We start from the raw sequence: 23,856 nt of genomic DNA, 5'->3' as shown, positions 1-23,856 counted from the left end.
AGGTCCATTCATGGGGTCCCAAATGGAGACAGCTGGGAACACAGGAAGTGCCAGGCTGGGCCCGGACCAATCAGCACCACCTCTCCCGGTGCCAGCCCATCGCCATGTGGAGCACGATCCAGAGCGTGTGTGTCTGGCAGAGTCTCCGACAGCAGGGGGATGCTTATGGCTGCCAGTTGGCATCAGATAGTCTGGAGAGCTCTCACCGCAGGGTGCGTACAGCCACGGGCCACAGCCCTGAGGGTCCCTCTCTAGGAGGCGCTGGCTGCGGCCTGGGGTGGTCCCACGGTTCCCAGCCAAGGCAGGCGTGGCAGGGCCCTTGGCTCAGACCCGGGCTACGTGGCCTGGTCCCCCTGCCCCAGAGGCGGCAGCAGGGCGGGGGGAGCTGGCTCACATGCCCCACGGCTCTGAGCAGGCAGGCGGTGCGGGGTGCTTCGGTGCCATGACGACCCAGCGCTCTCCCCACAGCCTGGCAAGGGACGTAGGCTGGAGGCCGCCCGAGAGGCGCTAGCGAGGGGCACGCTGCAGAGAGCAGCCAACGCGGGGCAGGGCTGGCTCAGGAGCAGGGCACTTCAGCCCGCTTTTGTGGATGCTACTTCTGCAGCTCACCCTCCCCTGACCCTTCCTCCCCCACTGCGATCCTCCGCACTCCTGTGCCAGCAGCCTGCTAAATTCCACGTCCCCCTGGGACAGAGCCCAAACCGGCTGGCCCCGGGCACCACTCCCAGCCTGACGCTGCCCCTGCACCCGGCTGAACCAAACGCAGGGGTGTGGGGGAGCAGGTTGGACCCCCCCCCAGGTGGGAGGTCGGTGGAGAGGTCGCACGTCAGAACCTGCATTCAGCCCCCGCTCCCTCCCTTGGGATCCAAGCCTGCGTCTTAAGAAAAATCCTCCTGCCACTTTCAGACACTAGGTCTCTCCAAAGGAAGCCAGGGCCGGCGGGGGGAGGAGAAGGGGGGGGGCTGGAATTCAGAGCATCTCCCTGCGGCTAGAACTGGGCCTCGGAAGTCCCCTGGCCGCCCTTGGGAAGTCCCTGCCCCTCTCAGTTTCCCCATCTGTAAAACGGGGATAAAGACACTGAAGTGCATTGACATCAATGGCTGAAAAGCATGAGGGATTATCACGGGCGCTGCCCCAGCACAGTGGGGCTGGGCTATTCCCTGGGGGGGGGGAGGCCTCTGCTTTAGCAGTCTTTGCAGCTCACCTCTAAGTGCCACCCACAACGTCCCGCCCCTGCTGTCCTTCCGAGATGCGCTAATCTGCTCAGCGGGAGGGCTTGGGATTATGGTACTGCTGGGGGGACGCTGCCACGGAAGGAGCCATGCCTCTCCTGCTCTCGGGCAGCCATCCCTGAGCACCCCTCCCTGTGAGTGGGGCAGCCGGAGCCTTTATCCTCTTACCCTAACCCCCACCCCCCCCAGCAAGCACCCGGCAGGCCAGAGCCTGCAGATTTCTCCCTGCAGCCTCCTCAGCCACCAGATCAGATCTAACTTGACACCCAGGAGGCACCACTTCAAAACACAGCCCAGCTGGGGGCTGCAGAAGCAGACTCTCAAACTGGCCTCCCTCTCCAAAACAGGGAGCCAGGGGCATGCACCACACAGATCCTCCCTGCCCCATTGCATGGCATCTCCCCCCCGGCCCAGGCCCCTGACAGAACCAAGACCAGATGCTGGACAGTTCAACCACAGTGCTCTCCATTCCCCCCCCCCCCCCACACACACACCCCCCCGGGGGTGTGCACAATTCCATGGACATCTGATTCTTAAAAACCCCTCTGCAGAACCATCATTTCAATGGGTGGGGGGGGAGGGGAGGAGAGGGACTCATCCCTTCCTGCAACTCCAGGTCACCCCGCTGACGGAAACGTTGAGGACAGTGTTCTCGGAAACAGGTGGTATGATGAACTGCTGGAGAGCACATTCTCCCACAAGCCCTGCGATACGAAATCAGACCAGCCTAGAACAATTACGTCGCTCTGTAACCAAGGTACGTTTAGTGACACTTTAGCACTGGGAGGTCAAACTTGCCGTCTTCACCGAGGTGTCGGCCTGCAACCGACGGTCCTGGGAGATCCGTCAGTGCTCGGAACAGGAGCCGGGTCGATATGCTTAACATTAAGGGGAGCCCCAAGTAGCACTGCTGTCACTCATGTGCGTGTCACTTTAGTAATACCGGTAGGAAAAAAACTGACAGAGGCAAACCAGGGCAATCCAGGAACCCCGCACATGGACAACAGGAAACAAAATGTCCCGCAGGCCACCTGGCGAGCCCCACGGGCCACAGGTCGCCCACCACTGGAGTAAGACACCAGCATCAGGCAGAAATCACTGGACTCTGTCCACAACAGCATGCCCACAGCTCCAGAGCATGCATTGCTAATTAACATGCAATTCATTACAATCCCAAAGCAACGTCATACAAAATCCTGCCTTCACTTTGGTGTTGGTCGCTCTTAGTTACCAAGAGGGAGACAAAGGGCACCAACTAATCCCTGAACCTATGGAGAATTTCTCCTCGGAGGGACCTGGTTAAACACACGTCTCAGGGGCACCTCACAAGCCACAGGAAGGGCACGTTTCCTATGTAGCTGGAACACATGAACACACACATCTGTGGAACTGAACCAAAACGTGGGGCGACCCTAAACATAGGCCTTTGCAGGCCTGTCCGATAGTTAATAAAGCGCCCATTGATCTTCATCAACAGTCGATTCTGTGTCCGAGTGAACTGCACATGTTCATCACAGCAACACAAAGTCGGCTCCTTTGTCGAGGGCACTGATCATTCTAAACTCTGGGGGATTCTGCACAATGACAGTACCGGGAACCAAATTCTTGCAGGGACAAAGCTGTGTATTCCAGAAACACGCACCCAATCACTCTCTGCCCTTCCAAAATGCTACCTGGAAGTCTTCTCTGGAAAGCAAGCTGAGGTGTTTGAAGTCATTCCTCAAAAGGGTACACCCACCTGCCAAACCAGTTTCACATGCAGCGTGTGTGTCCCGTTCTCAACAAGTGTTCACATACTAGGGGGAGAGCTGCAACAGCACAGAACGGAAGGAGGCGGCCGAATCGGGGAGACAGCCAACTTTCGGGATGGCACCGAGGCACACAAAGACGTCTGAGTCTTTGCTGCTCTTTATTCGACCTCCCAGACCTGCTAATTGCTATGTGCGCCTTGGAGCAGCAGAAGACTTTATGATGCGCTTTTTTACTTTAGAGGTAGCCAACTATTCTGCCTGGGTCCTTGCTGAGATAAGAGGTACAGAAGAGTCCAACCCTGATGTAGGGGAGACATTCCAACAAGGGAAACTGGACTGTCAAAAAGTCACCAGATCCTCTCTGGGTGCTTGGTTCAGATGAAGCCTTTGAAATATGAAATCAGTGCAATGGAAATAGAATCTGGGGACCGACTGGCTAAGCTGCAGTCCAGCAGGAAAGGATCTGGGGATAACAGGGATGAGAAGCTGGCTAGGAGTCACCAGTGTGCCCTTGAAGCCAAGAAGGCTAATGGCATACTAGGTTGCATTAAGAGGAGCATTGCCAGCAGATCCAGAGATGTGATTATTCCCCTTTATTCGGCTCTGGTGAGGCCACATCTGGCGTATTGTGACCAGTTCTGGGCCCCCCACTACAAAAAGGATGTGGACACATTGGAGAGGGTCCAGCGGAGGACAACCAAAATGATTAGGGGGCTGGAGCATGTGACTTATGAGGAGAGGCTGAGGGATTTGGGCTTGTTTAGTCTACAGCAGAGTTTCCCAATTGATGCTCCAGGGTTCTGCAAAGAGCCCCCGCCCCCTCTTAAAGAGACAGTGGGAATCACAGCGGCAGGGCCTTTTTTTTTTTTTTTTTTTTTTTAAGGCAATCCTAGGGGTTCTGTGGCCAAATAAAATTGGGAAACACTAGTCCACAGAAGAGTGAGGGGGGATTTGATAGCAGCTTCTAACAACTTGAAGGGAGGTTCCAGAGAAGATGGAGAGAGGCTGTTCTCGGTGGTGACGGATGGCAGAACAAGGAGCAATGGGCTCAAGTTACAGTGGGGGAGGTCTAGGTTAGATATTAGGGGAAATTATTTCCCTAGGAGGGTGGGGAAGCGCTGGGATGAGTTACTTAGGGAGGTGGTGAAGCCTTTGAACTTCATCAAATTTGAAACAAAACAGGAAGCATGACTGCCATAATTTCCCCACATATAACCAAACCCCAGCTATATGATTAGATGTCAAGGAGGGGCAATTTTATCTTACACACACTGGCCATCCATTTGTGTCTGACGGACTGGCGTGAATTACTAGCCCGGCGAAAGCGGTCTTCAGCAAAGGGGAAGCTGAACATGTCAGAGTGGATACTTCGGGCCAGAACTTCTACGACGCTTTCAAAACCCACAGAATTAACCAAGGCTCTGTCAGTCCCTGAGCTCCACTCAAGAACAGCCTAAAGCTGTGTGGGAACGCAAAAAAAGGAAGTCAGGGTGAAGGTAGCAGGAGATATTAAAGAGCTAACCGCTGTCTGTCTGACTCCTGGTCACGTCCAGATCTCAGCAGGATGCTTGTCTACACGAGACTTTGGAAAGCAGGAGTTCTCCAGGGTACCACGATCAAGGTTTGAATGCGACGGAACACACACACACACACACACACGCACACACACACACACACACACACACACACACGGCAAAAAGCAAACTCAGGCACATCTTGCCTGATCTTCCTAAGCCAGCACTGATTGACAATGCAAGGGCTCTCTTATGCCATTAAAGGACTTCCAGCGTGGCAATCCCAGATGGCATAGCTGAGGTACACTGCACTGGGAGGCTACAGGGCAAAATGACAAAGTCCACCCTATGTTTGATACACATACAGAAGAATCAATCAGAAGTGTAAGCAGAAAGAAGAAACTCCCTTTACTGCACCTATCCGATACGAACGTCAATGACACCACAAACTCCAATATCAAAAGGCAGAAATCTCTGTGTCATACTTGCACAAAGGATGAAGTAACTGCACACCTTGCCAGGAAATCACACTAGCAGTCAAAGACCTGCTGGAAGAATTTTGCCATTGCATGGTGCAGTAAAGATGCTGCCCTACCCGGCTCAGTGGAATTTCTCTGTAGTGTTCACAAGAGGGCGGACACTCAATTTACCTTGCCTGCCACCCATGCCGCACAGAGCGAGACTTCTCAGCTGCAAAGACCAGGACGTACTTGTGCTGTCGGTAAGATGCCACCCAAGACTTCTGTGAGATGCTGGTTTCGTGTCTGCTGCTGGGGAACAGAATCACTGGACCATGAAATATCACCCACTGCCAGGTCCTCATGCCTGTTCAAGAGGTGACGCTGCTGGAAGGCTGCCCAGATAGACCAAATTTTCTTACTGGGTGGCATTTGATGCAACCTCCAAAGACTCTAGAAGAGCTCAGAATGGCTGAGAAATACCAAGAAGGCCATAAATGCACAGGAGGGGTTTGTAAGCCAAGTTTACCATTTAGAGATCAACATTATGGCACTTGCAAAGCAATCGGTGGAGATTGACCAAGATGTATTTATACCCCCTATCAAGAGGTCAGATCATCAAGCAATGGAACAGCAAGTCCAAAACGACCCTCCACTCTCAGGCCCAGATGGACTGATCACGCCAGTTGTGTGTGCTGCCAAATCAACCCTTCTGCCAATCAAACATGGGGGTGCAAAGACCAGCTGCTCACTGCCCGGCAAAGGTTTGGCTGGCAGCCTGCCTCGTGCAGAGAGGAGTGCCCTGAAAGGAGACCACCATGAGGAGGGCTTGGCTTCCCTACTGGTCTCTGTTTAGTCCTTCCAGGAGAGCAGGGGACTGGACTAGATGACCTCTCTAGGTCCCTTCCAGTGCTAGGCTTTGACATGAAGCCCAACTCTCCTAGACGGACCAACGTTTTATGTACCTCGGAGTTCCAGAACGATTAAAAACAACACCGATCATTAGGCATTCTCTTGGCCGTCGAGCTATGGAATTGTTCTAGGTTTGCTTCCACGTGTCCCTGGGAGAAAGAGCTTTTGAACCATCTCCTGCGCCACCTGTTCCCGATGACAACAGAGCCTCAACATTTACATTAACTGGAGGACCTGGAGCCAGAAATGGGGAGGGGACAGTGAGGGCCACCCCCTCCCCCCCGCCATGTGACACATGGAAACTATGGTTCTGCAGTATTTAGGCATCACTTAACGCTGCCCTCACCTGTCTAGCAGTAGCTTGCCCATGGAAGGAGATTTCGCGACCTCGCGCTCCCAGACCGGCGGCAGTGAAGAGGAATCAGGCAATAGCCCTTTCGATACTTTGGGAGCCTGCTAGCAGCGCTCCCCAGGCTGTGTGTGGCAGAATCCACCAGTGCGCAGATGGAGCAAGACCTGGCCCCTTCCGTACTTTCAGTAAACACAGATGTCCGTCTGCGCACGTGTCTCCTTCAGGTTGGCACCACGGGGCTGGGGGCAGAAGCCGCCCCGCCAGCCCAGGGGGGACTATTAAGCAGGGAAGTAGCAGGCAGGCATGCAGGATTCATGGGTTTAATTCCCAGCCACATCACCAGCCTGGGGCAAGTCCCTTCACCTGCCCGGTGCCTCGGCCCTGCATGCTGGAGTGAGTCCTTCCCTCGCCACAGGGGCCAGGCCATGGTGAGGCAGTTGGGAAGCCCCGAGGTAGAAAGAAGGCTCTTCCAGCGCTCTACAGCAAGACGCCAGTCTCCCTTTTACGCCTCCTTTACTTACGCCACATTGATGTATGAGCTGGACCCATGGCCAAGACACACTGGACGCATTCCAGAGAGACTAACAAACCTACACCCCACCAGCAATCTCAGCCTGGACCATTCAACACGAGAGATGCACTTCCTGGACACCACAGTACAAATCACTAACGGAAAATTAAATACCACTCTCTACGGAAAACCCACTGACTGCTACACTTACCTACATGCCTCCAGCTTCCATCCAGGACACACCATACAATCCATCATCTATAGTCAAGCGCATCTGCTCTAATCCCACTGACAGAGACCAGAAACTTCAAGATCTCTACTAAACATTTGTAAATCTCTATTACCCACTGGGGGAAATAAAAAAAAAAATTGAAAGAGCCAGACGAATACCCAGAAACCGTCTACTTCAAGATAGGCCCAAGAAAACCAACAATAGAACACCACTCGTCATCACCTATAGCCCCCAACTTAAACCCCTCCAACGCATTATCAATAACCTACAACCTAAACTGGAACAGGATACTAAACTCCGAGAGGCTCTGGGGGACAGCCCCATAGTCTCCTATAGACAACCACCTAACCTCAGGAAGATTCTTACCAACAACCACAGGACATACCACATTGATACCAACCCTGGAACTTTCCCTTGCAACAAACCCCGTTGCCAACTTTGTCCACATATTTACTCTGGTGACACCATCACTGGACCGAACCATGTCAGTTACATGATCAAGAACACATATTCCTGTTCATCTAGAAATACAATTTATGCCATCATGTGCCAACGGTGTCCTTCTGCTATGTATATTGGACAGACTTCTCAGACACTTCGCCAAAGAATTAATGCCCACAAATCAGACATCAGAAAAACCAGTTGCTTTTCATTTCAGCCTACCTGGACATAGTCTTAACGACCTTACTACATGCATTTTACTTCAAAGAGACTTTAACACCAGATTATAGAGGGAAACTTCAGAACTTTCTTTCATTCTTAAATTTGACACTTTACAAATGGGCCTTAACAAAGATACTAATTACCTTAACCATTACAAAGATAGCTTCCCACTTATCACCCCGATTGGCCAGTCATTGACTCAAAGAGCTATTCCCTTCTTCCCTTCCCCTTAGCCCACCTTCTGTACTAAATCTGATTTGTCAGTTGAATAATGTGTTCACTTTTTTCATTGTATTCCTTTGGTCTACAGTATATGGTCGTGCCAATTCTCTTCCAGAATATGATCTGAGGAAGTGGGCCTGGCCCAGAAAAGCTCATCACTTATTAAACCATCTTTCCTTTTGTTACTCTGGGGGCAGCCTTGTGGGCCCATCGCTGCCAGGTCCCCCTGCAAGGGCAGAGCTGACCCCATTGCTGGAGGCTGGGCAGCGGGAGTCAGCTATTCTGCTCCCCAGACTCCTCCAGAGCCCAGCCCTCCTCAACGGTGCCCTGCTGCTTGTTTTGGCTCTCCGATCACAGCTGGCTCCAGGGCTCTCATTAACCCTAGCTGTGCATTCACCCCAGGAGCAGCCCAGAACATGGGGCAGCCTCCGAGACCAGGCTGAGGTCCAGGCCTCAGCTGCAGGGCACAGCATCCCTCTGCACCGGCGACAGACCTACACCCGGCGAGACCGCCGCGCCCATGAGCCTGTGGCTGGAGCTGGAAGCCCAGGGCCTGCAGGAGGGAAACCAAGGCACAGTACCAGACCCAGCACAGCAAGGCAGCGTGAACCAGGGGTGCAAGAGGGAAGCCAGGCCTGGGCCTGCAGCCCGTCACCCGGCAGCACCAACGTCAGAGCCCTCAGCCTGGCCTCTCCCACTTCCGGCACGCACCATGGGAAAACATTCCATAGAAACCTGGCACCTGCTGAAGGACTTAAAGGGACACGCCGATATTTTACAGCCTCACCAACACGCTACCCTTTGAGCTGAGCCAAGTTAAAGGCAGCTATTGTCCCTCCCACGATACCTGGCTCCGCGCCCCAGCCTGCAGCACCCTGCCGAAAGCTCAGCAACATGTCACAGCACATGGCTCCGTCTTCTATCACCTGGGTGCTAACGGGGACGCCAGGGGCCTCCTTTTCATCCTTGAACTGGGATCCCGACTCCTCACAGCCCCGTGAGACTTCAACCAATAATCTTACAGTCAGAATCAGTAACAGTCGCGTGTGTTAATGCCTAGAAACCTCCACTGAGATCAGAGCCGGTGGGTGCTGCCCAGACACAGTGAGACAGGCCCTGCCCCAGCTGGGATCAGGGCTCCGTGGGGCTGGGCGCTGCCCAGACACAGTGAGACAGGCCCTGCCCCAACTGGAATCAGGGCTCCGTGGGGCCAGGCGCTGCCCAGACACAGTGAGACAGGCCCTGCCCCAGCTGGGATCAGGGCTCCGTGGGGCCGGGCACTGCCCAGACACAGTGAGACAGGCCCTGCCCCAGCTGGGATCAGGGCTCCGTGGGGCTGGGCGCTGCCTAGACACAGTGAGACAGGCCCTGTCCTGGCTGAGATCAGGGCTCCGTGGGGCCGGGCGCTGCCTAGACACAGTGAGACAGGCCCTGTCCTGGCTGAGATCAGGGCTCCGTGGGGCCGGGCGCTGCCTAGACACAGTGAGACAGGCCCTGCCCTAGCTGCGATCAGGGCCCTGTTGAGCAGAGCGTTGCTGGGACACATGCAGACAGTCCCTGCAGTGAACAAACAGAGGGCAGGAGGGGAAATGGTTGGCCAAGGTCACCGTACAGACCAGGAGCAGTCAGGAGCAGAACCCAGCTTGGAGCCCTCTCTAGGAGGCCCTGCGGCTGCCAACACAAGCATCTAATAAATAAACCCTACCAGGGGCTGGCCAGGCCGGACTGCCACTGGCACCAGGGCCCCGACTGCCTGAACAACTGAACACCAGCACCTGGCAGCCAGGGATGTGCTGAGCTGGGAGACACCCCAGCATGGCTGGGTCATGGGCCATTCAGCACAGGGCAGCAAGCCAGCTTGGCTAAGGAGGGAGAGGTGTTAAGGCCGGGGGGGGGCAGTGGGTTAACCCCCAGTGACTGGCGCTGCGGTGAGCGGGGGGGGCCGCTCCCGCACAGGGCACAGCTGGGATCTCCATGCAATGGCAGGCGCAGGATGAGCTCACGGGGAGCCGGTTGTCTTGGCGAGGGGCTGGCTCCGGCAGCTGGGGCCCTGGGTGCGCGTCTCCCAGCTGCGAGCTGGCCGGGGGCTGCGCTCAGGCGGGGCGAGGCCGCAGCTGGGGAATGGGACGATGTGCCCAAGCGCCGTGCACCGGGGGGCCAGAGAGCCCCAGCGACTGCAGAGCCAGGTCCCAGTCTGGCCTTCGCCAGGGGTGGGATTTCCCCAGCACGGCAGCACAACCGAGGGGGGGGGAGGAGGGCGCTGCGGGGACAACTAGAGGTGGCAGAATCTGCCCTGGGCTCCATTCCCACGCCAGGGGCGCAGGCACCAACACTCGGGAGCAGCCAGACTGGGGCGTGGGGAGGAGAAGGGAGCCCAGGGCAGGCGGGGAGCAGAGCCAAGCTGGGATGGGCCCAGCCCTCAGCTTTCTGGCCTGCAGGAAGGAGCCTCTCAGGACGGCCCATTACACATTCCTGCACAGGAAACTCTGAGCAAGGCAGGGCTGGCCCAAGGTGCTTTCCCATGGGCTGGGGGGGGGGGGGAGCATTCGAGAAAGCAGCTGGCTCCACTGGCCCAGCCGGGGAGCAGGGGTCTGGGACCAGAGGGGGAAGACATCCCCACAGCTGCAACTCCCCAGTCCCTGCCAGCTCCCAGCCCACGAGTGGAGGAGCAGCAGGAGAGCTGGGTGGTGGATTCCAGGCCCACGCCCAGCACTAGGGGAAGGAAACGCAGAAAGGGGAAGCCATGTAAGGGAAAGCTTTCCATTCCTCCACTGCTCCGAGGGCCCTGCACGGAGGGCAGGCCTGAGCCAGGGCAGGGGCCCCGTCTACACCACCGCTATGCCCAGCCGGCTCTACTCTGCAAGGGGCAGCCGCTTCCAGCGACGCTAGGTCCAATGGGCTCCCTCCACAAGCACAATCGCAGAGTTTTCCTAGCCACCAGTGCGTACTCCAGAGTTCGGAAAGTCCTGCTGGCCCCGCACGCATCCGCTCCACCAACGAGGCTGGGCCAGACGCAGCCACACACCGATTCACACCCTGGCCCTGTGCTGGCAGCACCTGCTGGCACGCTGAGGGCCAGGTTCCCAGGCAGACCGAGAGCCCGGGCGCCAAACCCATCTGCAGAGCTGGCCCCACAGTGCACCCAGAACCCTTCTGGGAACACCAGCTGCAGCGACGGCTCCGCGACCCTGCTCTGCCCAAGCTCTGCCGCCAGAGACCACGCCGGGACGGGCCGTCCTGTCTCACTGCCTCTCCTACAGCCCCCGCTGCTCTGTGGGGCCCACGGGGCAAAGTCAGGGGCAGTGACTTCAGCCCCCAAAAGCAGGAAGCGAGCGGAATATGCAAGCGGAGCTGATAGGGGGAGCAGTCCGCCCCACTTCCCAGTCTTACGGAAATGCTGACAGGTGCCTGGCCAGCACGGCCCGAGCCAGCCTGTGCCAGGAGAGTCAGGGACAGACAGACGTTGCTCAGTCCCCCAGGACAAGCCCTACACCCTCTCCTGGAAACACAGCACTGGTAGCCGAGCCCCGACCATTTCAACCCCTCAAGGCCCAGAACCCACAGCCCAGCAGCTGAGGAACTAGTGTGGGTCAATCACTCCACTGCTGCCTCAGCAGCGTGCCATGCACCCAGGCTGCCCTAGGTCCCTCCTAGAGCAAGGGCCTAGCCCTCAGGCCGGGCATGGGGCCAGCTAGCAGCACCACACAGGCCTGGGGGGTTTCCCTGTCAAACTAAGAGCTGGCTGAGTCCTCCTCTGGTGTCAGACCCCCCACGGGTCTCCTGTAGGGAAAGGGAGCAGGGTCTCTCTTCACACAGCCTGGCCTAGCCCACCCCCTTCCAGAACCCACGGGCAGCGACGGGCCACTGAATGCCAGCACCTCAGACCCCGCTGCCCAGCAGCACCGCAGCGGCCAGGAGCTGCCAGCCAACACGTGGGCTGGACCCGGGCCAGTGCCAGGTGACCCAGGGACGGGAGGCTCAGCAGGATACAGAGAGACGCATTCCTAGGTCCGGTGTGTTTCTGAAATTCAGCCTCCGGGTTTCCCAGAATCCCACCGCATGTCACATGGGGGGGGGGGGTGGAGAGGGGGGCTGGTTCCACTCTCCTGGCATGACTACATTCCTGAGCAGCAGGGGGCAGACACTCTGCAGCCCCACTATAGTCAACAGCCCCAAACTCCCCCCTCCCCCCCACCATACACATTCTCTCCACCCTTAGCTCACAGGGCAGCAGCTGCCCAGTCCCTCTGCATTATCCATGGGGCCAGGCTAGGACAAAGGGGCCAGAGCCCTTCCTGGGAGGATCCTGGGCTTCTCCTCCAAGGCAAAAGCCCCTCAAGGGGCAACTTTCCAGGCTCTGTCACCCCACCAGGCAGTAGGAGCTAACCTCTGCAGCAGTGTTTCAGAGACCTGAGTGGGGGGATGAAGGGAAGCATATCGATGGGGCTGGCTCTCCGGTGGGTGCTGGAGGAAGCTAGCTCTGCCAGCCGGGCAGCACAACATAATACCTGTGCACACCAGCCAATCCTGTGTGGGCTGAGAAAGCCTCTTATAAGCCCTGGGGGGAGAAGGCAGGCAGGCCTGGATAGCAGCAGCAGCCTTGTCATGCCCAACACCTGCCCCTAGGCCCCAGAGAGGCTACACCTGGCTGTTATGTGACCAAGCCGCTGGCTCAAAAGGCAGTGGACAGGACAGGATCCTGCTGCACCCGGGGCCACCTGCTGCCCCTCCGTGCTACCCTTCCAGGGCACGCAGCCCGGCTGGGCTCAGCTGAGACCCACACGCTTGCCGCACAGGGGGCTTCTCGTGGCTGGGTCAAATCCGTGTACCCCAAAGCCTCACCACCACACGCACAGCCGTGCCCCTCACCCCACCGCAGTACCACCCTCCCGCAGCCTGCCCCTGCTCCCCACCAGGGCACCGACCCCCTGCAGCCTGTCCCTGCGTCCCACCAACACCCCCGGCAGCAACAACGCCCCGCAGCCTGTCCCTGCGCCCCACCGACACCCCCGGCAGCAACGACACCCCCGGCAGCACCAACGCCCCGCAGCCTGTCCCTGCACCCCACCGACACCCCCGGCAGCAACAACGCCCCGCAGCCTGTCCCTGCGCCCCATCGCGGCACCGACCCCCTGCAACCTTTCCCTGCAACCCTTCCCTGCATCCCACCGACATCCCCAGCAGCAACAGCGCCCCACTGACACCCCCGGCAGCAACAACGCCCCGCAGCCTGTCCCTGCACCCCACCGACACCCCCGGCAGCAACAACGCCCCGCAGCCTGTCCCTGCGCCCCACCGACCCCCCACCCCCCGCCAGCAACAACGCCCCGCAGCCTGTCCCTGCGCCCCACCGACCCCCCCCCCCCCGGCAGCAACAACGCCCCGCAGCCTGTCCCTGCGCCCCACCGACCCCCCCCCCCGGCAGCAACAACGCCCCGCAGCCTGTCCCTGCGCCCCATCGCGGCACCGACCTCCTGCAACCTTTCTCTGCGCCCCACCGACACCCCCCGGCAGCACCAACGCCCCGCAGCCTGTCCTTGCGCCCCACCGCGGCACTGACCCCCCGCAGCCTGCCCCTGCGCCCCACCACGGCGTCGATTCCCCCCACAACCTACCCCCGCGCCCGCCCAGCCTGCCCCCGCTACTCACCGGGACCTGGTTCCACGCCGGCGGGGATCGCGGGATCGCAGGAAGTGCCGCGCGGACCCGCCCAGCCCGCGGGAGGAGCGCGCAAGGGCGGTAGCCGCGCCCCCAGCCCGGGCGGGAAGCAGGGAGCCGCTAGAGCCCCGCCGTGCCCTGCCCGCGGCGGGGAAACTGAGGCAGGGCGGGGGGCCCGGTTACCACGCAGGGCAGGAGCTAGAATCCAGGCGTCCTCCGGCCACCCTGCTCTCTCCGCTCGCCAAGGGTTGCAGGGCACCCGGGGCCTGGCCAGTGCTGCGGGGGCAGGGGACGGGTGCCGCCCCGTTGTCCCAGCCTGCCCTGGAACATCTACCTGGCCCCGACACCGCCAGGGCCTCCTGTCCCGGGCATCCCCCTGGGGAGAGGCAGCGGGCGGGGCCGCTCCAGGGTTGCAGAGGAGAAGGCTCTTGCGCCAGGAGAAATCACATAGGAAATAAGATGCACGAGTCTCCCAGTGGGATGGGTCACGCACCACACGACAGGTTCCCTGCCTGCGGGGGGGGGAGGGATTTGCCAGCCCTGGCCCCGGAGTCTGCAATCCACCCCCAGGCTCTGCTCTAAAAGCTCCGTCCTGGCTGCACAAGATACGGGCTGGTGGCAGGGCCAGGCCGGGGTGCGGCTCTAGGGATGGGGTGGAGCGTGTTCTGCCGGAGGTCAGACTAGCTGGTCACAGTGGGCCCTGAAATCTAGAACGCTCTGGACAGGAGTGTAAACGCTGCCTGTGGTGGGCGAAGGGGTCTGGGCGGTTTTACAAAGGTTTTTCCCAACTTGTGTTTTCTCTCTCCCAAGCCAGGCCCAGTCTCCTCTGAGGGCTCGGTGCGGAGGCGGGTACTGGGCAGCTCTGCGTTGGAAGAGGGCAGCTGAATGTCCCACAAGGACCGTTTTACCCCACTCTTTGATCCACTCTTTGATCTGAGGAAGTGGGTCTGGCCCACGAAAGCTCATCACCAAATAAACCATCTTGTTAGTCTTTAAAGTGCTACATTGTCCTGGTTTTCGTTTTATCCCACGTGTGCCTCTGGGATTTGAGTTGGATACATGGTCACGCCTCCCCACACATGCCGTGTGAAGCAACGAGGGTTCACCTTTTCCCTCCATTCACCAGCTTTCGCTTGCCTTGTGTCTGGGCTGTCCCAGCCTGCTCAGCTCTCCAGTCATCCCAGAAAATCAGAGCCTCCAAGACTTGAAATTCTAGAGTGAAAAAAGGTAGAGACACGCCCTTCTGTTTAGCAAAGGTTTGGGCCTTGCATGTGGGACACAAAGCAAGCAAGGCGCACGGATGTTTTCCCTTTGCGGGTCGCCATGAATGTTTGCCCATGACCACCCAGGGAGTCTGTCGTAGGACAGGGGTGGGGAACCTTTTCTGGGTCGGGGGCTGCTGACCCATAGAAAAACCAGGCAAGGGAGAAGCAAAAAACCCCAAATAAACTCTCACTGACATGGCCCCCGGTTGAGAAGCAGAAAAACACTCCCCACGTTCCCCTTGTGCACCAGCACCCAGGGGGCCTAGGCTAGTAGATGTTGTGTGGTCCAGCCCTGCAGTGGGGTGGGACAGGGGGCAGGTTCCTTAGGGGTGGGGGGTGAGCCCTGAGCCTTGGGGGCCAGATCCAGGCAAGCTGGGAGCTGCATCCAGTCCTCGGGCCTGAGGTTCCCCACCCCTGCTGTAGGACTTTCAGATGGGGTCTGCACCTTCTCTACCATGAGCCCAGTGGAGAAACTGGCTCCAAGAGAGAACACTTCTGAAACCCTGGGCTGGGAGCCCTAGCAGTGCCCTACTTGCTAACCGAGAGGGGGCGAATGAGACAGGCCCAGGTATCTTGGCTTTCAAGATCCATGCTCCAGCCACTAGACTCTACTGCCTTTCTGCATCATGAGTAGCTCCCACAGGGTGAACCTCATGGGCTGGGCTGTTCCCCCTCAGGGAAGCCGCTTGCAGCCTTCCCAATGGCATGCGGCCGGTTCTTCGTAATACAGACACTCCTGATACCCTCCATGCTCCCTGTCTTCCCCACAGCAAGCACGAAGCTTCTTCGCGAGGAGAAAGAGCGGGGTCAGAAGAGGGGGGGAGAGGAGGATGGTGAGCGATGTCCCTCAACGACTCACCAAACCCTGCTCTCCCCCACCACGCCAACTGGGTCTGTCTCACTCATTCCCTCCCGGCATCACAGGGCAGATGTTCCGGGATCCCGTAACCATGGGACTCACCCTCAGCCACACAATGGCCTCTTTGCCCCTTTCCGACTGCTTAAAGTGGGGGGCTGTGAACCGCCTCCTGGAATTTTACAGTCCCCATGTAGCCTTAACTCTGCCTCTCACACGTACGCGTTATAAATACTGAGGTGAGAAGGGACCTTTGTGCCTGGATAATCTCACTCCCCGTCTCTCATAGGCTGGAGACCTGCCCCCAGACCAGAGCAGAGCTGTGAGGAAAACACCCCGTCCTGACTGAAACAGGGCCAGTGATGGAGACCCCACTGTGACCCTTGATAAATTGTTCCACTCGCACCGGTAGAAATGCAGCCCTTCCTTCCAGCCTCAATCCATCTGGTCAGCCATTGGCTCCTGTTAGCACTTTCTCTGCTCTACTGAAAAGCCCTTCACTAAATACGTGTTCCCCACATCAGGACGTACAGGCCACAAGGTCACTGGGTGTACCGCCGTGAGGCAGGTTTTCTGATCCCTTACTCATTCTCGCAGCTCTTCTCTGACCAACATCCTGCTGGAACAATGAGCATCAGGACTGGACGCAGGATTCCAGCTGCGGGTGCACATGGGAAAAGCTCCCATGTCTGGTTTTCTGTGTCAAATGCAGAGGGAAAATTATCTCCCTCCTCCTACTCGAGATGCCCCTGTTCCTGCACCCCAGGGTGGCAATGGCCCTGTTAGCCACAGAGTCACGCTGGGAGCTCATGTGTAGCCGGTAATGCACCCTGCCCCCAAGTGCTCTTCAAAGTGCCTCATCCTGTGGGTTTTCTTTAGGTGTGTCCATTTACATTTCATTTACATTGGATTATTGTTTGCTTACGCCCAGTGTACCATGGGAGCCAGACGGCTGGGGAGGAAGAGCAGCTCTGAGTCCTGGGGACGTGACCCAGTGCCATGCAGTGCCCAATCCGGTGTGCATGGCTCCGTGGTGCCATGCAGTGCCCAAGCCGGTGCGCCTGGCTCTGTGGTGCCATGCAGTGCCCAAGCCGGTGCGCGTGGCTCCGTGGTGCCATGCAGTGCCCAAGCCGGTGCGCGTGGCTCCGTGGTGCCATGCAGTGCCCAAGCCGGTGCGCGTGGCTCCGTGGTGCCATGCAGTGCCCGAGGAGGTGTGCCTGGCTCCGAGGTGCCATGCAGTGCCCAAGCCGGTGTGCGTGGCTCCGTGGTGCCATGCAGTGCCCAATCCGGTGTGCGTGGCTCCGTGGTGCCATGCAGTGCCCGAGGAGGTGTGCCTGGCTCCGAGGTGCCATGCAGTGCCCAAGCCGGTGTGCCTGGCTCCGAGGTGCCATGCAGTGCCCAAGCCGGTGTGCGTGGCTCCGTGGTGCCATGCAGTGCCCAAGCCGGTGCGCGTGGCTCCGTGGTGCCATGCAGTGCCCAAGCCGGTGCGCGTGGCTCCGTGGTGCCATGCAGTGCCCAAGCCGGTGTGCGTGGCTCCGTGGTGCCATGCAGTGCCCAAGCCGGTGCGTGTGGCTCTGTGGTGCCATGCAGTGCCCAAGCCGGTGCGTGTGGCTCCGTGGTGCCATGCAGTGCCCGAGGCGGTGTGCATGGTTGTGTGGTGCCATGCAGTGCCCGAGGCGGTGTGCATGGTTGTGTGGTGCCCAAGGTGGTGCGCATGGCTCCGTAGGTCCATCGTTGCTATGGGCAGCGGGGGTGAACGTGTGTGGACTTGGGGGAGGGGCAGGGTAGCCAAGGGAGCAGTGAGGGATCTGGGTGGGAGGGCATGAGGAAAGGAGGTAGGTGTGGGCTGAGAGGGAGGGGTGGGGAGATTGGGGCGGAAGGGAAGAAGTGAGTGGCCAGGGGGCACGAGGCAGAGGGAGAGGGGTTGGTCCAAGGGATGCAGTGGGTGGGCAGAAGGAAATGAGGGACAGGGAGCAGAGGAAGAAGCCTAGGGGGAAGGGAGGTGCCCATAGGGTGGGAATGAGGGATGTAGGGAGGGGAGTGGGGGTCGGCATCCAGAGCCCCCTGCAGCATGTGCTGGCCCGCTGTGCCCTGGCGCTCGGTGCCCAGCCGGCCGGCACCTGGGCGCACTAGAATGGCCCATTCTGCAGGCACAGAGGGCTTTGTGCTGCTGGGCTGGCCCTCATGCTGCGGGCTCAAAGGGACAATTGTTCAGGCTTGCAGCCTGCCACCCACCCCCAGCCGCAGACGGTGGATTCCAGCACATCCCTCGCCCCGGGCGTGTGGGAGCCCAGCCTGGGGCCCGGGGCCACCCGTACAGACTCCTGCTGTGGGCAGAGGAGGGCTGCTCCCTGGATACTGGTTAACCATAACCCGGTTACCCATTAACCCCCCTAATGAGCACGGCTTCTGGGAGGGACAACGCCCCTGGCACAGACCTGTCTGGCCTTGGCACAGGGCCCCCATCGTTACACAGCAAGGGATGGTGCCGGACAGCACTGAGAGGGGCAGACACAGCGGGAGCGGGGGGGGACTCCCGAGCTGGGACATCAGGGGGCAGTGGGTGGGGTGTGATGGCAGGTGGCTGCTCACTGGGAGTGAGGGGCACTGGCAGAACTAGGGGAGCTAAGGGCTGGGATGACAGAGGCCAGCGAGTGGGGACTGAGGGGCACTGGCTGGGCTGTGGTGGGGCAGGGGGTTGGGCTTGAGGGCCATTGGCTGAGCAGTATGTGGGGGTTTGGCTGCAGGGGGCTGTTTGAAGCTGCAGTGACGTTTTCCTGGGGGCTCCCTGCCCCTGAGCCGCTTCGCCCTGCGTGCCAGCCTTGTTCTCACAGCGAGCAGGCACGCCCCTGTTCTGTACAATGGGGAGGGTGCAGGGGGGGGCCTAGAGGCAGAGGGGTACTGGGGGGGGGGCAGTGCTGGCTGCAGGGATGAGACGGGGGAGGTGGCTGGATGCAGGCTCAGTGCTGCTTGCGCTCTTGGCTGTCTGAGGCCCGCGCGGGCATGAGGGAGGCCTGGCACAGCCGGCACCAGCCTGGCACACAGGCACCAGCCCGGCACACAGGCACCAGCTCCTGGGATCAGCTCTGGGCCCAGGCAGGGTACTGCTGCCCTCTAGAGGGGGCCAGGACAGCCTGTCTCTCCTTTACTCCGTGGGACTTTCCTGGCCTGTCAAGTCGGAGGTGGGGAGGGGAGAAGAGAGGAACTGGGCCCCTGGACCAGCCAGGCGCTGACCCAGTCCCTGCAGCTGCGCTCAGGGGCCCAAGATCAGGGCCCCCTGACACTGGGCCCCACCACTGGAAGGTGCTCTCCCTAATCAAAAGCCACTGACGGCTGGGCAGGGGGATTCCCAGCCCCACGGCTCCCCACCTCCCACCCCTGGGCTCTGCTATTAGAACGGTCACACCAAGAGACTCCAGGCGCTCCTCCGCCGGCAGGGCCTGGCCCATGATAAGAAGCGCAGTGCTGGCAGCCTGGCTGCATTTCCTCCAGGCAGGAACTCGCAGGCACCCGGCTCCTCCCAAGGGCTGGCAGGGTGAAACTAACCAGGGCTAAGTTCCTTTCACTTCTGGGGCAGATCCAAGGGCAGGGAACTGGGGGGAAGCAGTGGAGGGGAGCAAGCAAAACACTCACAGGGCAGCACGCAAGGGGCCCTTTTCCCCCAAGCATCACCCCATCTGCTTGGTAGCCGAACCTCGGGCTCCTCTTGGCACTGGGCAGGGTCGGCTCATTGCAAAGCCAGTAACTGCAGAACCTAGGACTGTGCCAACCACAGATCACAGGCCACCACCCTTAGGCTTCACGGTCATAAGCATGGAGTCATCAGGCAGCCCCCACTGGAGCTCTGTCCTGCGGCCAGCTGTGATAGGACACCTGCCTCAGTTTCCCCTCCTGGCTAACCTGAGGACTCCATTCCAGGCGCTCTGTCTTCCACGGGTGCCTTCCTTGGGGAAGTTTTATTATCGAAAGTGCAAACCAGTCTGTGACGGGGTGGTCCTTTAAGAGGAAATCAGCTGACTCCAATTAGGCACCTGGCTGGGCCTCAGGATAGGAAAAAGCTAGTGTTGGATACAGGAAGCTGCTGATTGCCAGAGTCCTCTGGTAGGAGAGGAAGTGAGAGCCAGAGAGTGTAGAGATGGAAAAATCTCCCGGTGATTGCAGCCCAGGGGGGAGCCGAGGAACTGGTTTTGCTTAAGGCTGGGTGAGAAAGCAGCCTCGGAGGCTATCTTGTAACTCTGGACCCCTTGCTCCAGTTATCTGAAGAAGTGGGCTGTGCCCACGAAAGCTCATGATCCCATCGACATGGTTTGTTAACCCCTAAGGTGCTGCAGGACCACTCGTCGTTTTGTAAGTTTGCCCATAACAGTTACTAGCCACGGCCATTTGCCACCCTGGAGCATGTAGCCCTTAAAAGGCCAAGGGCTCGTGATCCGTGACTCAGAAGGAGTTTAGAAGGGACAGGCCTGCTCTGAACCCCTTCACATCTGTTCTGATTGCTCCGAGAGGCCCCTCGTGCCGGGCGCCGCACAGACACCGTGAGACACAGCCCCTGCTCCAGCCGCCTCACCAGCTGAAATAGACAAGGCAGGGTGGGAGGGGAATGAGACGTACACAAAGAGGAAGGGACTTGCCCAAGCTTGCCGCCACCTCTGCAGTAGAGCCCTGCCAACAAGGTGTGGCAGTTTGGGCTGGGAAGTGATTGCTCTCCCACCGGAACAGCACAGGGAGCCTAGGGAGGCAGCATGTAAAGGACCCACATTTACGGTTAAAAAATGTGAAACTCTTCCTTTGGCATGTGGCTGGCTCTATAATGGTGAGAAATAAGGACTCCTGATGGCTCAGAAGGTCCAGCATTATGCTGAATAAGCTCCCCACCAGAGTTCAGTTGGAAGGCAAGGCTAATCCAGGAAAGCAGCCCTCTTCGGGGCCCACCGACTTCAAGTTTCAAATTAAGCACAGGCTGCAATGCTTTCCTGAGCCAGGGCCTATTCCTTTTCCTTATCACCAAGCACAAGTAAGTATGAATGTTCATTTTTTTTCCACGACAGTCCCTGCAATATTGCTGGAGGAATGTACCCGGAGAAACAGGTAAAACCAGCATGATCAATACCTTCCGAGTCACCGATCTGTGACCTTACCCGGCAGCCGGTAAACTACAATGGAAAATTCATGTCACGCTTGTCTGCTGTAACCCCGGCGTGAACTGCCATAAAATGCTAATGGGAACAGGAACACACACATGCCAACCTGGCTGTGGTAACAAAGAATGAGAGGAGTTTTCTGACCCTGCTGTATTTGTAAATTTCTCTGGTGACATCTGCCCGGTGGCTGCTGAAACCTATGGGGATTCCAGGTGGTAGGAAGAAGTCCTGTCTGCCTATGGGTTTTCTACCACTATCCCTCCCTGTTTCAGGCCCAGATCCAGAGAGAAATTTAGGCTCCAACTTCTATAGCAAGGCCTTTGTGGATCTGGGTCTTGGTGTCTCCACGTAAAGTCTATGCTTCACATGCCCTTACAAATACAGAAAGGATTTCTGCCCCATTTTAGTCTGGGTTATTAACATTTCACAAATACTTGTTTGGGGGAAGATACGTTGATAATTGACCATCCATGCGGAGTTAAGATTCTAAACTTTGAATATGGTGACTGTCTCTGGTAGTGGCCAGATCTAGCTATGGAGTAAAGGTGAAGATGCCAGCTGAGAAGCTGGGCCCTGGCCAATGTTCCCTCTAATCTTTTCTATCTGTGTGTGGAATAAATTTTTAAATGTGCACTGAGGCGTGTGCACCACCAATAGAAACACAAACCTAGCTGTGGGCACTCTGCTGAACAGCCAGGCTGCATTTGAATCTCTCCTGAATGGCTGCACAAGCACACAGCTTTTTTTGGGTCAGGGCCTGCTGATCCACAGAAAAATCAGTCAGAACACCCCCCCCCCCCGAAAAAGCACTGTCTGACATGGCCCCCGACTGAAGAAGAAGAGACTCCCCACATTCCCTTCACACACAAGAGCCGGGGGGGGTCCAGGCTAGTGGGGGGCTGGAGTGCCAGTGCGGGCTCCCCAATGCTGGGGGGGACCCCAATCCTCAGGGGCTGGATCCAGGCAGGCCAGGGGCCACATCCGGCCCCTGGGCCTTAGGTTCCCCACCTGTGGCTTAAAGGCAACACTGGCTGTGGCCCTTTGAGATTGTGGGAGTGAGCACCTATCCCATCTTGTAGAGTATGGGTGTCAGACCCTTTCTAGTTGCTGCACCCCAAAAAAAAGCCACAATCTGCTCCTTGCAAGGTAACAGAGCCAGGGCTCTTAGCATGCTAGGTGGTGGGTTCAATTCCAGACAGACCCTGCTCCTTAAAAGAGCAGAAACCATTCCCAAGTTCAAGTAAAGGATCCGTGTCCGCTGTCAGCCAGTTACCAGCTGTCTGGGGAAATAACCAAAGGCTTCTGCCAAGAGGTCTGACAGGACTGGATTTGGTTGGGAAATTACACCCAGGCCCATGGTGATGTTAATGCAAATACTACTGAATCAAACACAAACAAGGAGAGCATGAGATGTTATACTGGGCTCAGAGCCTGGTTTTAGGCCTAACAAGTAAAGAAGGTCTAAATATAAACAAGAAGCCTCCAGATAGGATACCGGGGGGGAAATAGACAGGGCAGTATTTCATGGTACCATCTTGCTTGTTGCAGAACTGCAGGGCTACAGCCATGGGGCAGAGCATGGGGACACCCACCAAAGCTTTTGTGAAGCCTCAGAGGCATAATAGGTAAGGTTATGATTTAATCATGGGTATTTTTAGTAAATGTCATGGACAGATCCCAGGCAAGAAACAAAACATTTCAACCTGTGATCAGTCCATGGCTTAGAGTACCCCTGATCACATCTTAGGATCATGAGGAGCCCCAGAGCCATTGCACCAGCTATTGAGGAGGGAGCCCTGGGGCAGTTGCTGGGGAAGGGGTGACTGTCCCCAGAAGGCCAGCTGCTTGGGTGTCCCCAGTCAGATGTACAGGCTGCTGCAGAAGTCCCCGACATTGCAGGAAATCAGCGAACCTGTGACAAACAGAGAGCCCCTTGGTAAGACTGATTACCCAGCGAGTATCAATCTGATAAAATCATGTTCCTATTTTTTTTTTTTTTTTGCAGGGTGGCGTGTGTGGTTATGCATTGGCTGAGATTCCTGACTCCCAGTATAAGGCACACCACTTCCACCAGCTAATGGAAATAAGGCATTATTGTGTTAGTAATAAAGCCATTATTGTTTCGGTAAGTTCCCTCTGAGCGCTGTAGTGTTAATGCTCCAAGTGCTACCTAATAAGTCTGCCAGCACGGTGGCTTGTTCCACAGGCGTGTGCCCTCACAAGGAGTATGCCTACCCAATCATGCAAACCTTGTGAAGCTCACAGTTCTAGGTTCAAACCCCGCTCAAGCCATTATTCCCATGATCTACAGGCAGTCCCCAACTTACGCGGCTCCGACTTATGTCGGATCCGCACTTATGAATGGGGCTTTTCTCGCCCCGGAGCTCACGGGCGGCGGGTTGCCGCCCGTGTCCTCCGGGGCGAGAAAAGCTTCTCCCGGTCTCCCTGGTCTGCTGGGGGGAGGGGTCCAGCAAAGCCGCTGGACCCCCCCAGCAGACCAGGGACACCCGAGCAAAGCCGCCGCCTGGGCGGCTTTGCTCGTTTGCCCGGGAGCAGAGACGCCCAGGCGGCGAGAGTCCCGCTGCCTGGGCGGCTTTGCTCCCGGGCAAATGAGCAAAGCCGCCCAGGCGGCGGCTTTGCTCGGGTGTCCCTGGTCTGCTGGAGGGGTCCAGCGGCTTTGCTGGACCCCCCCAGCAGACCAGGGAGACAGGAGCAAAGCTGCACAGGCGGCATCCCGCCGCCTGTGCGGCTTTGCTCAGGGGCAAAGGAGCAAAGCCACACGGGTGGCGGGGTCCCTCCGCCTGTGCGGCTTTGCTCAGGTCTCCCTGGTCTGCTGGGGGGGGAGGGGGCGCAGCTAGTGCGCCCCCCCCCCCCAAGCAGACCAGGCTTTTTTTGCAGGACGCCTCGGGTAGAGCAGCTGGGGTGCTGCCGGGTTGGTCCTGTGGGAATCTACTGGGCAGTGCCCCAGCTGTTCTGTCCCAGGCTCCAGATTCAGCAGCTGTTGAAACTGATCAGGCTGATTCCAGGAAGCTGGGGGCAGAGCAACTCTGCCTCCGGCTTCCTGTAGTCAGCCCCTGGTCAGTTTCAGT

The 23,856-nt window shown here is 58.2% G+C and overlaps 1 protein-coding gene across 1 annotated transcript in view; it reads right to left on the bottom strand.

Annotated features, from left to right (window-relative positions):
* Window positions 1-13,704, bottom strand: part of PLEKHG3 (pleckstrin homology and RhoGEF domain containing G3) — a 43,733-nt gene extending 30,029 nt beyond the window's left edge. The window contains exon 1 of the mRNA XM_089778886.1: window positions 13,497-13,704. The gene's annotated coding sequence lies outside the window, so the exon portion shown is untranslated. The remainder of the gene's footprint in view (window positions 1-13,496) is intronic.
* Between the last annotated feature and the right edge of the window lie 10,152 nt (window positions 13,705-23,856).

Source organism: Pelodiscus sinensis, chromosome 5 (assembly GCF_052426305.1).
Source record: "Pelodiscus sinensis isolate ZL-2025 chromosome 5, ASM5242630v1, whole genome shotgun sequence".
Lineage (NCBI taxonomy): Eukaryota > Metazoa > Chordata > Testudines > Trionychidae > Pelodiscus > Pelodiscus sinensis.
Note: the sequence above shows the minus strand (reverse complement) of the source record. Positions and strands in the feature narration are given on the sequence as shown.